This window comes from Myotis davidii, unplaced genomic scaffold, assembly GCF_000327345.1.
Source record: "Myotis davidii unplaced genomic scaffold, ASM32734v1 scaffold9, whole genome shotgun sequence".
NCBI classification, from domain to species: Eukaryota; Metazoa; Chordata; class Mammalia; order Chiroptera; family Vespertilionidae; genus Myotis; species Myotis davidii.
The window spans coordinates 1,227,675-1,238,563 of NW_006299435.1; the positions used below are offsets into that span (position 1 = coordinate 1,227,675).

Sequence of the window (10,889 nt, forward strand, 5' to 3'; positions counted from 1 at the left end):
TTCAAACTTGGGGTCATTTTTTAAAAAACAGTCAATGGTAACCTAGCTGGTATGGCTCAATGGATAGAGCGTTGGTCTGTGGACTGAAGGGTCCTAGGTTCGAATCCGGTCAAGGGCACATGCCTGGGTTGCGGGCTCGATCCCCAGTAGGGGGCATGCAGGAGGCAGCCAATCAATGATTCTCTCTCATCATTGATATTTCTATCTCTCTCTCTCCCTCTCTCTCCCTCTCTAAAATCAATAAAATGTATTTTAAAAAATAAATTTTATTTTGCTGACATCTTGGGCCTAAAAATGTATTTTGACATGTCTATGTATATGCATAGTTATGCATCTGTATATTCTGGATATGTACATCATTTTATGTGTAAGGATAGGTAGAGGGCAATCTCATGAGATCCGAGGACAGGGATGCAGTAAAGCTGCAGGAAGGGGCTGCAACAGGGAACAGAAAGCCTTTGGCACATTTCCCTGCACGTCTGTTGGGCTCTTCTCTCTCCCTCTCACCCTCCACTGTTAGCCACTCTCCTGAGACAGTGATTGATGGCTGTGGTTCCTACTAGTTCTGCGTCAGGGCTGTCTAGATCACAAATCCCAATTCCCGGCTTGGGTAAGGTTTCCATCGTGGGCCAATGAGCTACTTAGAGCCAAGGGAAGAGATATACTGTGCAGACATGGCTACTGGAGCCTGTCCACTGCGAGCAAGGAAGACACACTCATCACAGTGTGTGACCAAGAACTGGAGACCAATACAGAGTGGGTATGGGCATCGCACAAAGAAAAAATGACCAAATATGAGCAAATATAAGCAAAGTGATTGGAATCCTGACTAAGAAAGATAAAACAGGGGCCTGGCTTCTGGGTAGGTGGAGAAAAAGAAGCCGAGCTTAATGAGGGTAAACAAGAGGGACAAGAGAATACTTGAGTGTGATGCCTGGAGGGTAAGGAGCAGGATACTGTCACCAAAAGAGAGGAGAAGGGAGAGAAGGAACAGCCAGGGCCACTGCTTTGCTCCCTAGAATAGAACCTCCCCCAATTACTCCCACCTAAACATTTTATAATCTATTCCCCTTCAATATCTGGGCTCTCATCTTCTTCCCTAGTTAAAGGAAAGCGCTTTAAAAAATACATAGTGGCCAAAACCGGGTAGAGCGTCGGCCTGCAGACTGAAAGGTCCCAGGTTCGATTCCGGTCAAGGGCATGTACCTGGGTTGCGGGCACATCCCCAGTAGGAGATGTGCAGGAGGCGGCTGATCGATGTTTCTCTCTCATCGATGTTTCTAACTCTCTATCTCTCTCCCTTTCTCTCTGTGGAAAATCAATAAAATATATTTAAAAAAAAATACATAGTGATAGCAAAAATAACAGCTTCCACTTACTAAGAGCCTACTACATCCCAGCTGTTTTACATAATTTATCTCTAATTCTCACAACAGCTCTGTGAGGCAAACATTGATATCCCCATTAAAAAATATTTTTTGTATAGTTTGCCTTTTACTTATTATTGTTTTTAACTATATTTTTTATTGATTTCAAAGAGGAAGGGAGAGGGAAAGATAGATAGAAACATCAATGATGAGAGAATCATTGATCCACTGCCTCCTGCATGCCTCCCACCGGGAATCGAGCCCACAACCTGGGCATGTGCTCTTGACCAGAATTGAACCTAGGATCCTTCAGTCTACAGGCTGATGCTCTGTCCACTGAGCCAAACCAGCTAGGGGGATATCCCCGTTGTATAGACATGGAAAATGAGTCTCAGAGTGATAAAGTAACTTGCCCCAAGTCACACAGCTACAGGGCGCTGAGCACAGAGTCAGACCCAGGCCTGCTGGCTGCTGCCCACCAGGCCACAATGTCCTTTGTGGGGGATGAAAGGGTGAGGGCTGTGCCCTCCATCTTACCCAGGATCCTCCATTTTGGGGTAGCAGCCATTAGCCATGTGTTCAGCAAGGAGCTTCTTCCAGGAAGCCCAAGCCTCTGCTAGCCACACCTAGGATTTCTTTAAACTAATCAATGATAATCAAGGGAAGTGCGCACCATAGACACAACCACATCCTGTGTAACAAGACCCCGACTTGCGCCTGGCCAATCGGCAGGGCCCACAGTCCTCTCTCCTCCCTTTATTCCAACTCCCCTATAAAACCCCTCTCCCCACAGAGCCCTCTCTCTTCTCTGCCTACTGCCACCGCGTAGGCGAGTGTGGTGGACGGGGAGCTCAAGCTAGCTTGACTAAAGGCTCTTTTGTGTCTTGCATCAGACTTGGCTCCCTGGTGGTTTTGGGGGATCCTGAACATTGCGCACAACAGGGGAGAAGGGACTGTGTTTGTTTCCTATTGCTGCTATAACAAATCACCACAGATTTAGTGCCTAGAACAATGTAAACCTAAACCTATTATCTTAAAGTTCTGGAAGTCAGAGGTCCTAAAAGCAGGGAGTGGGCAGGGCAGTGTTCCTTCTAGAGGTTCTAGGGGAGAATCTGTTTCCTGGTCTTTTGCAGCCTCAAGGCTGCATGCATTCCTTGGCTCATGGCCTCTTTCTCCATCTTCAAAGCCAAAAGCATAGCATCTTCAATTCTCTATCTGACTCTGCTCCATCTTCACATCTTCTCTCAGTCAGGTCCTCTGGACTTCCTCTTATAAGGACTCTTGTAAGTACCTTGGGCCACCAGATAATCCAGAATAAGCTCCCCATCTCAATATCCTTAACCATACATGCAAAGTCCCTTTTGGCCTGTAAGGTAACATAGTCACAGTTTCTGGGATTAGGACATGGGCATCATTGGAGACTATTATTCTGTCTCCTACATGAACCACATCCATCTCATTGACCGCTGTATCCCCAGCACCTAGTACAGTGCTTGTTGCATATAAAATGCTCAAGAAATGTTTGTTAAATTGAGGAGCAAGGAATAGTAACCTAGATTAACTTTAAATCTTATCCTCTCTTTTTGTTTTATTTTCACTTCAGTTTTTGGTTCATCTAGAGCAGTGGTTCTCAACCTTCCTAATGCCGTGACCCTTTAATACAGTTCCTCATGTTGTGGTGACCCCCAACCATAAAATTATTTTTGTTGCTACTTCATAACTGTAATTTTGCTACTGTTATGAATCGTAATGTAAATATCTGATATGCAGGATATATTCTCATTGTTCATGACCCACAGGTTGAGAACCGATGATCTAGAGATATGATAGGACCAGAAAGACCAACTCTATGCTGAGCAACCTGTTCTTCCAATTGACCCTGAATTTAAAAATGGACAGCCCTGAATACAGAATCTATTAGCTAAGGTTGTTAATAAAGTCTAGGAGCTCTAGGCTGTTAATAAACTCTGCAAGTGCAGACGGAATGCCTGCAAGCTACAGTAGTTAGGCCTTCGAAACTCTAAGATAAAAATAAACCACAATTTAAAAAAGGGCAAATGACTTAAATAGACATTTCTCCAAAGAAGATAGACGAAGAGCCAATAAACATCTGAAAAGATGCTCACCATCATTAGTCATCAGAGAAATACAAATCAGAACCAGAGTGAGATTTTTTTTCACACTTACTAGGATGATTATAATAAAATTTTTTCAAAAAGGAGAATAAGTGTTGGTGAGGACATGGAGAAACTGGAACCTACATACATTGCAGGTGGCTAATGTAAAATGGCACAGCTGCTGTGGAAAACAGTTTGGTGGTTCCTCAAAAAGTTAAAAATAAATTTACCACGAACTAGAAATTCCACTCCTAAGTATATATCCAAAAGAATTGAAACTAGATTTTTGTACACCAGTGTTCATTAGCAACATTATTCACAATAGCTAAAAGGTGGAAACAACCCAAATATCCATCATTAAATGAATGAATAAACAAAATATGATCTATAAATACAATTAGATATTATCTACACTAATAAAAGAGAAAGATGCAAATTGACCATACCTTCAGGATGCCCACCAGCCAATCAGGAGTGAGCATGCAAATTAACCTCATTGCCTCCGTGGAGACTGACAGCACAGAGGAGGCGGCTCCCAGCACAGTATGGCCTGCTTGGCCATTGCCGCTGAGGCTGGGGAGCAGGCAAGTGCGTCCCGCAGGCAGCTCCCAGCATGGCAGGCTGTCGCCACAGCAACCCGGGAGCAGGCAAGCACAGCCTGTAGGCAGCTCCCAGCACGGCCTGCTTGGTGGTCACTGTGGTGTGGAGCAGGCAGACCCCTTAGAGAGCAGAGAACCATGGGGAGCAGGCTTAAGCATCAGTAGGACATCCCCTGAGAGCTCCTGATTGGAGAGGGTACAGGTCAGGCTGAGGGACACACACACAGACACACACACACCCATGCATGAATTTCATGCACCGGGCCTCTAGAATAGCCATAAAAAGGAATGGAGTTCTGGTACATGCTACAATATAGATGAACCTTGAAATCAGTATGCTAAGTGAAATAAGTCAGATGTGAAAGGACAAATATTGTCTGATTCCACTTATATAAAATATCTAGAATAGCCAAATTCATAGAGACAGGAAGCAGATTAGAGGTTATGGAGATGGGGAAGTGGGAATGGGGAATTATTGCTTAATGGGTATGGAATTTCTTTTGGGGGTGATGAAAATTTTTGTTAACAGATAGTGGTGATGTTTGCACAACACTGTGAATATACTTAATGCCACTGAATTGCACATGTAAAAATAGTTAAAATGACAAAATTGAGGTAATTGTAAAAAGTAAATAAATGAATAAACCATGAACTTTTTTGCCAGGAAAAGACTAGCTTTCAGTGACTCTATCCTGCCACAGGGTAAAAAACGTAGGTCCTGTGAATCCCAAGATTCATAAAGAACAACGTGTTTAATTATAGGGCCTTGGTGGAGACATATACTCTGGGCCTTTGTAGTGTAACACAGGGAACAGCCAAACTAGTTTTATCAACTCTTATCAGCCTCGGGAAGACCTGGGACGGATGCATATGAAAGTATCTCACAATATGCTGATTTTAGGATTTAATGAAACAAAGCAGCAAGACAAACATTGAGAGGTCTTATTCTTCCATCTGCTCAGAATTTCAGAGATGAAGGGGAATAGAGCGTATATGTGATGATAAGACACATTAGAAAGTACACAGGGGGAATATTGATGAGGATGTGGTGAGACACATTTCAACAGAGGTCTTTAAGGGAAACAATAGGACAAGTTATATACAGAATATTTTAATATATCATCAAAAAAGAGGGTTTGAAGCCATATAGCTCCAGATATATTTGGTCTGCACATGGTTTGAATTAGTTGGAAAATCTTTAAAAATCAAAAGATTGGCATCAAATTCTGTTTCATGACTTCTTTTAAAAAATTGGAAGGCCCAGGGACACCGAGTGCACGGTCTTGCCTGGAAACAGTCACTGGAGCCGCGAGATGACTGCCCCCTGGGAAGGGAGAGGTGGCCTCCAGTTTGTCCCCTGCCCTGTGGGCATTGAAAGGGCTGCTGCCCCCAGACCCAGGCCCTCCTGAAACATCTGGCTCTTTAAAACAGAAACTGTGCCCTAGCCAGTTTGTCTCAGTGGATAGAGCATTGGCCCTGGGACTGAAGGGTCCCAGGTTCGATTCCTGTCAAGGGCATGTCCCATGGTTGCAGGCTCAATCCCCAGCCCTGGTCAGGGTGTGTGTGGGAGGCAACGAATCGATGTCTCTCTCACATCAATGTTTCTTTCTCTGTCTCTCCCTCTCCTTTCCACTCTCTCTAAAAGTCAATGGAAAAATATCCTTAGGTGAGCATTAACAACAACAACAAATAGAAACTGCTTGGTGGGTTAATACGTTTTCTCTGACCTTGTGTAAGGACAAAATGTGTTTACTAAGTTTACGTTTTGGTATACTGTATTTTTGTAGAAAATGAAGGTGAAATAAAGGGTAGGAGTCATGTCTGTTTGTTTACACCGGAGTCCCCATGTCTGGAACATCACAACAGGAAGTCCATGAACAGGAGGAAGGGCTGAAGGTACAATGTGGCATGTGCCAACTAACCAAAGCATTCCCTGGGGGACAACGCATGAAGAAGGAAAAACGCAGAAACACAAGACTTTCCATCAGATGCCACTGACTGGGGGCAAGAGCACGCAGGGGTGAGAGAACCCAGCAGCGACTGTGACAGAGAACAAGTAGGGGAAGATGGACTTTCCTTGTTGAAACAGGGCGGAGGCAGAACTGTGGCACTCTGATCCAGAGATGAAGTTCTCGGAGAAGCGGGGTAAAAAGGAAAAGGAAAAACTAGAACTCTGAGCTGGTGACTAAGGAACAGTGGCAAATAATAACATTTAGTACTTCTGATACCATTGTAATTAGCTAGTTATTAACAGCAGGAAAGGAGCAAAGGAGAGGCCAGGCATTATAGGCATGTTCCCTGCAAAACAGGGGGAAAGGGACTGGACAGGGTGAGATAAACACATGCCCAGTGAAGTTGGGGTGACCTAGGGAAGTCACACTTGGGAACAAGGTCACTGGCCAGATATGCATGGCCACTGCAAGCCCATGAAGATTTGGGATGTTTAACCCCTAAACAAAGAAGTTGGTTCTCTCATCCTAGCCGGTTTGGCTCACTGGATAGAGCGTCGGCATGGGGACTGAGGGGTCCCGGGTTCGATTCCGGTCAAGGGCATGTACCTTGGTTGCGGGCACATCCCCTGTGGGGGCGTGCAGGGGGTGGCTGGTCGATGCTTCTCTCTCATCAATGTTTCTAGCTCTCTGTCTCTCTCCCTTCTTCTCTGTAAAAAATCAATAAAATATATATTAAAAAATAAAAAAGAAGTTGGCTCTCTTGTGATCTTATGCTCTTGGCTCTGTTGGAACTTGTGTGACTCTGGGCTTGTGGGCTCTTTTGCTCCTGCTCCCCACACACACTGCACTGATGGACTACAGGTGGCCGGATGCTGCACTGGGCCCGCTCCAACATGGACAGGAACTCTGACACTGGCTTTGCTTCCAGCTCTACTGAAGCCCCAGCTACACTTCTTCTGTGACTGGACTGAGGGAAATGGGACTTCGGAAACACAGGTAAGGCCTGGTAAACAATAAAGGACCATGAGGTTTGGGGGACTGCCCTCAGCTGTTTAGCAGCAGGCAATAATATATGCAGATTATCAGCCCTGCTGAATATAGAAGCCCAGGGGTCCGGAGATTCAGAGAGCTTAGTCACTAGAACTAAGTTTCCGTCTGGCACCCCAAAATGCCTTCCAAATTAATATTTCTTCTCTGGTCTCTTCATTCATTTATGCACAGCCCTTCTACAGATTCCTGAACCCTAGTAAATGCAGAAAAGACCCTGGCACCCACTCCCCACCCCCAAGACTGAACTAGGGGAATAGATCAATTCTAGAAGGTATTGGCCTTTGAGAACAGGCATCATAAAACAAAGTTGGTAGTGTGTATTGGTTTAATATGATTTTAAATCCACTTATTTATGACTTAAGTGAAGCTGTTTTAATCCACTTGCTAACGACAAAGACAAAAAAAAGGTTAATTTGATATAAGAATAAAGTAAGTCAGGCCAGGATCACTCTATACCTATTGTCCTTGAGAAGCAGTGAGCAGCCTAGGTGCTTAGGGCCCTGCTAGAGGCTCATGAATAAGAACATGTACAAAAACAACATGGCAAGGGGGCATCTATATTTATAATCTATATATATAAAAGCCTAAGCAATCGAATGACCTAACGACCAAGTGACCGGTCAACCGGTTGCTGTGACACGCACTGACCACCAGGGGGCAGACGCTCAATGCAGGAACTTTCCCCTGGTGGACAGTGTGCTCCCACAGTGGGAGTGCCACTCAGCTGACCAACCCGACCCGGCAGCCCAGCCCAGTAGCAGCCACTCACTCCCTCAGTAGTCCTGCAGGTTCAATTTCTGGAGAATGGGCCAGGCACCGATGGACCAGCACTGCTGGCACGATCCCATCAGCACTGCTGGCCTCCTGGAAGTCGACCTTGGGCACCACGGCTGCTTCCCCTCCCTAAACGCTCTGTAATGAAGAAATTATATAAATGTGGCCACCATGTGGCTCCCAACTGGTGCAAATATCAGTGGGACGGACGGATTTGGATCTCAGGCCGGCAAGGGCATTTCACCACCTGCCCTGAACACTGATCACATGCTGCCCTGCTCCCCGCTTGGGACAGGTGCCAGACGCAGGGCTCATAGCTGATGAGCGCCACTGCGGCACCAAGAGCCTCTCCCAATCAGGACTGACTGGGCATGAGCCCACCGCAGGCACAGTGGGGCCGGAATGAGCAGAAGCTGCAGGCAGGAGTGTCAGGTGGCGTTGGACTGCCAGTTCCGGCCCAATCTCTGCAGGCCACTCTGAGGGACACCACCCATCCACAAATTCGTGCACTGGGCCTCTAGTTTAGAACATAAATACTGAGTCTGTGAGGACTATTTGAGAGTTTTGGTTTAGGAGAGGCAACTCTTCCTAAACCAAAAAAGTTTCCAAAGACCCTTGGGGCATTAGCTTCTGTCTTGGTGAGGCACTTCTCACAGGCAGTGGTGAGAAAGTGCAGCTCCTGTGAAAGAGATCAGCTGCTTACTTACCAACACTGGTCTTCTTTCTAGCAACAGGGGACTGTCACTTTTTGCTCTGGCAGCTGCAAATCAGTTCTTGGTTGGGCACCCTCTCTCCCAAGTGCCTTTAAGTATAACAAGGTACACCTCCTCTTAAATGTGGACTTTATTCCTTCATCTTTCCTTGCCTGCAACAAGAGTGTGATTCATGTATCTTTTTAATTTTTTAAATATATTTTTATTGATTTCTGAGAGGTGGGGGAGAGAGATAGAAATGCCAATAAGAGAGAATCCCTGATTGGCTGCATCCTGCACAACCCACACAGGGGATCAAGCCTGCAACCTGGCCATGTGCCCTGACCTGGAATTGAACCATGAATGCCTGGTTCATAGGTTGATGCTCAACCACTGAGCCATGCCAGCAGGGCTGTCTTTTATTTGAAGTATGTTATTTATTTTCTTTTTTAAAAAAAAATTTTTTTATTGACTTTTTATAGAGAGGAAGGGAAAGGGATAGAGAGTTAGAAACAACGATGAGAGTGAAACATTGATCAGCTGCCTCCTGCACACCCCCTACTGGGGATCGAGCCTGCAACCAAGGTACATGCCCTCGACTGGAATCGAACCTGGGAACTTTCAGTCCACAGCCCGACGCTCTATCCACTGAGCCAAACTGGTCAGGGCTGAAGTATGTTACTTCTTTATTTGGCTCATTAAAAAATATTATCCTGTATGCTATTGGCCTCTCCGAAACAAAAACAAAACAGGTGTCTTGCTCATTTTTCTTCAAACTTCAAGAAATATTTATCGAGCACCTACTATGTGACAGGAAATGTTCTGGGCTCTGAGACATATCAATGAACTAAAGAGGCAGAAATATCTGCCCTGTAGAACTTATACTCCTGTGGATGAAGGAGCCCCATGGAAATGTTCACAACTTCTTTGTTTTTGCTTGTCCTGGCATGTCATCTCCTTCAGAGATAACCTGGAAAAAACAGGAAATGAGACTTTTTAAAAATATATATTTTTATTGATTTCAGAGAGGAAGGGAGAGGAAGACAGAGAGAGAAACGTCAATGATGAGAGAGAATCATTGATTGGCTGCCTCCTGCATGCCCCCTACTGGGGATTGAGCCCGCAATCCTGGGCATGTGCCCTTGACCAGAATAGATCCTGGGACCCTTTGGTCTGCAGGCCAACACTCTATCCACTGAGCCAAATGAGACTCACATTTTTAAGAGCAGAAGGTCCATCCTATAAAAGGCTAATATGCAAATTGACCAAATGGCAGAACGACCAGTTGCTATGATGCACACTAACCACCAGGGGGCAGACGCTCAACACAGGAGCGTCCATTGACTTTTAGAGAGAGAGGAAGGGAGAGGGAGAGACAGAGAGAGAAACATTGATGTGAGAAAGACATTGATTCATTGCCTCCCACACACACCCTGACCAGGGCTGGGGATTGAGCCTGCAACCATGGGACATGCCCTAGTCCTGCTGGAATCATAAGCTACTATTGACCTTACACAAATAGATAGCCAAATATTTCTCCAGCAAAATGGGTGTTATCTATTGGTTGCCTCCTGCATGAGCCCCGACCCGGGGTCAGGGATCAAGCCGGCAACTGAGGCATGTCCATGTGACAGGAATCGAACCTGGGACCCTTCAGTCCCAGGGCCAATGCTCTATCCACTGATATACCTGCAGGAGATTCCCCTGGTGGTCAGTGTAGCGGTGGCGGTGGGAGCCTCTCCTGCTTCCACGGCAGCACTAAGGATGTCCAACTGACGGCTTGGGGAGCAGGCCTAAGCCATCAGTTGGATATATCCTGAGGGCTCCCAGACTACTAGGGGCCATAGGCTGGACTGAGGGATGCCCCCCCGCCAAGTGCATGAATTTCGTGCACCAGGCCTCTAGCCTAAAAGATAAGCCTCTGTCTGGATATTTGTTGACCAAAGTGATGCCAATTTACAAATTAAAGTATCATCTAGTGGCTGTTTTTCTTATGTGTGTGTGTGTGTTTTTTTAAATTTTATCACAGTTTATTTGAGCCAAAATAAGTACATATATCTGGGAGCAAGATCTCAAATGCTCCCTTATGTGTTTTTTTATATAAGAAAGTTTCTGTTGCCCTGACCTATGGGCTCAATGGTTAGAGCGTTGTTCTGTGAACCAAAGGGTGGAGGGTTTGATTCCTGGTCAAGGGCATGTACCTGGGCTACACATTCAACCCCAGGCCCTGTTTGGGGCACGTGCACGAGGCAACCAATTGATGTGTCTCACATCGATGTTTTTCTTTTTCTTTCTCTTTCTCTCCCCCCCACCCCCCCCCCCTCCCTTTCACTTTCTC

At 45.6% G+C, this 10,889-nt stretch overlaps 2 long non-coding RNA genes across 2 annotated transcripts in view; one reads left to right on the top strand and one right to left on the bottom strand.

The window, feature by feature from the left end:
• LOC107184873 overlaps positions 1-5,832 on the top strand; it is a 9,862-nt gene extending 4,030 nt beyond the window's left edge. Inside the window, exon 3 of the long non-coding RNA XR_001515774.1 lies at positions 5,821-5,832. This is a non-coding gene — a long non-coding RNA (uncharacterized LOC107184873). The remainder of the gene's footprint in view (positions 1-5,820) is intronic.
• Positions 1-10,845, bottom strand: part of LOC107184872 — an 18,648-nt gene extending 7,803 nt beyond the window's left edge. The window contains exons 1-3 of the long non-coding RNA XR_001515773.1: positions 10,771-10,845; positions 8,943-8,944; positions 7,974-7,984 (exon numbers count right to left, since the gene is read on the bottom strand). This is a non-coding gene — a long non-coding RNA (uncharacterized LOC107184872). The remainder of the gene's footprint in view (positions 1-7,973; positions 7,985-8,942; positions 8,945-10,770) is intronic.
• Positions 10,846-10,889: the final 44 nt, after the last annotated feature.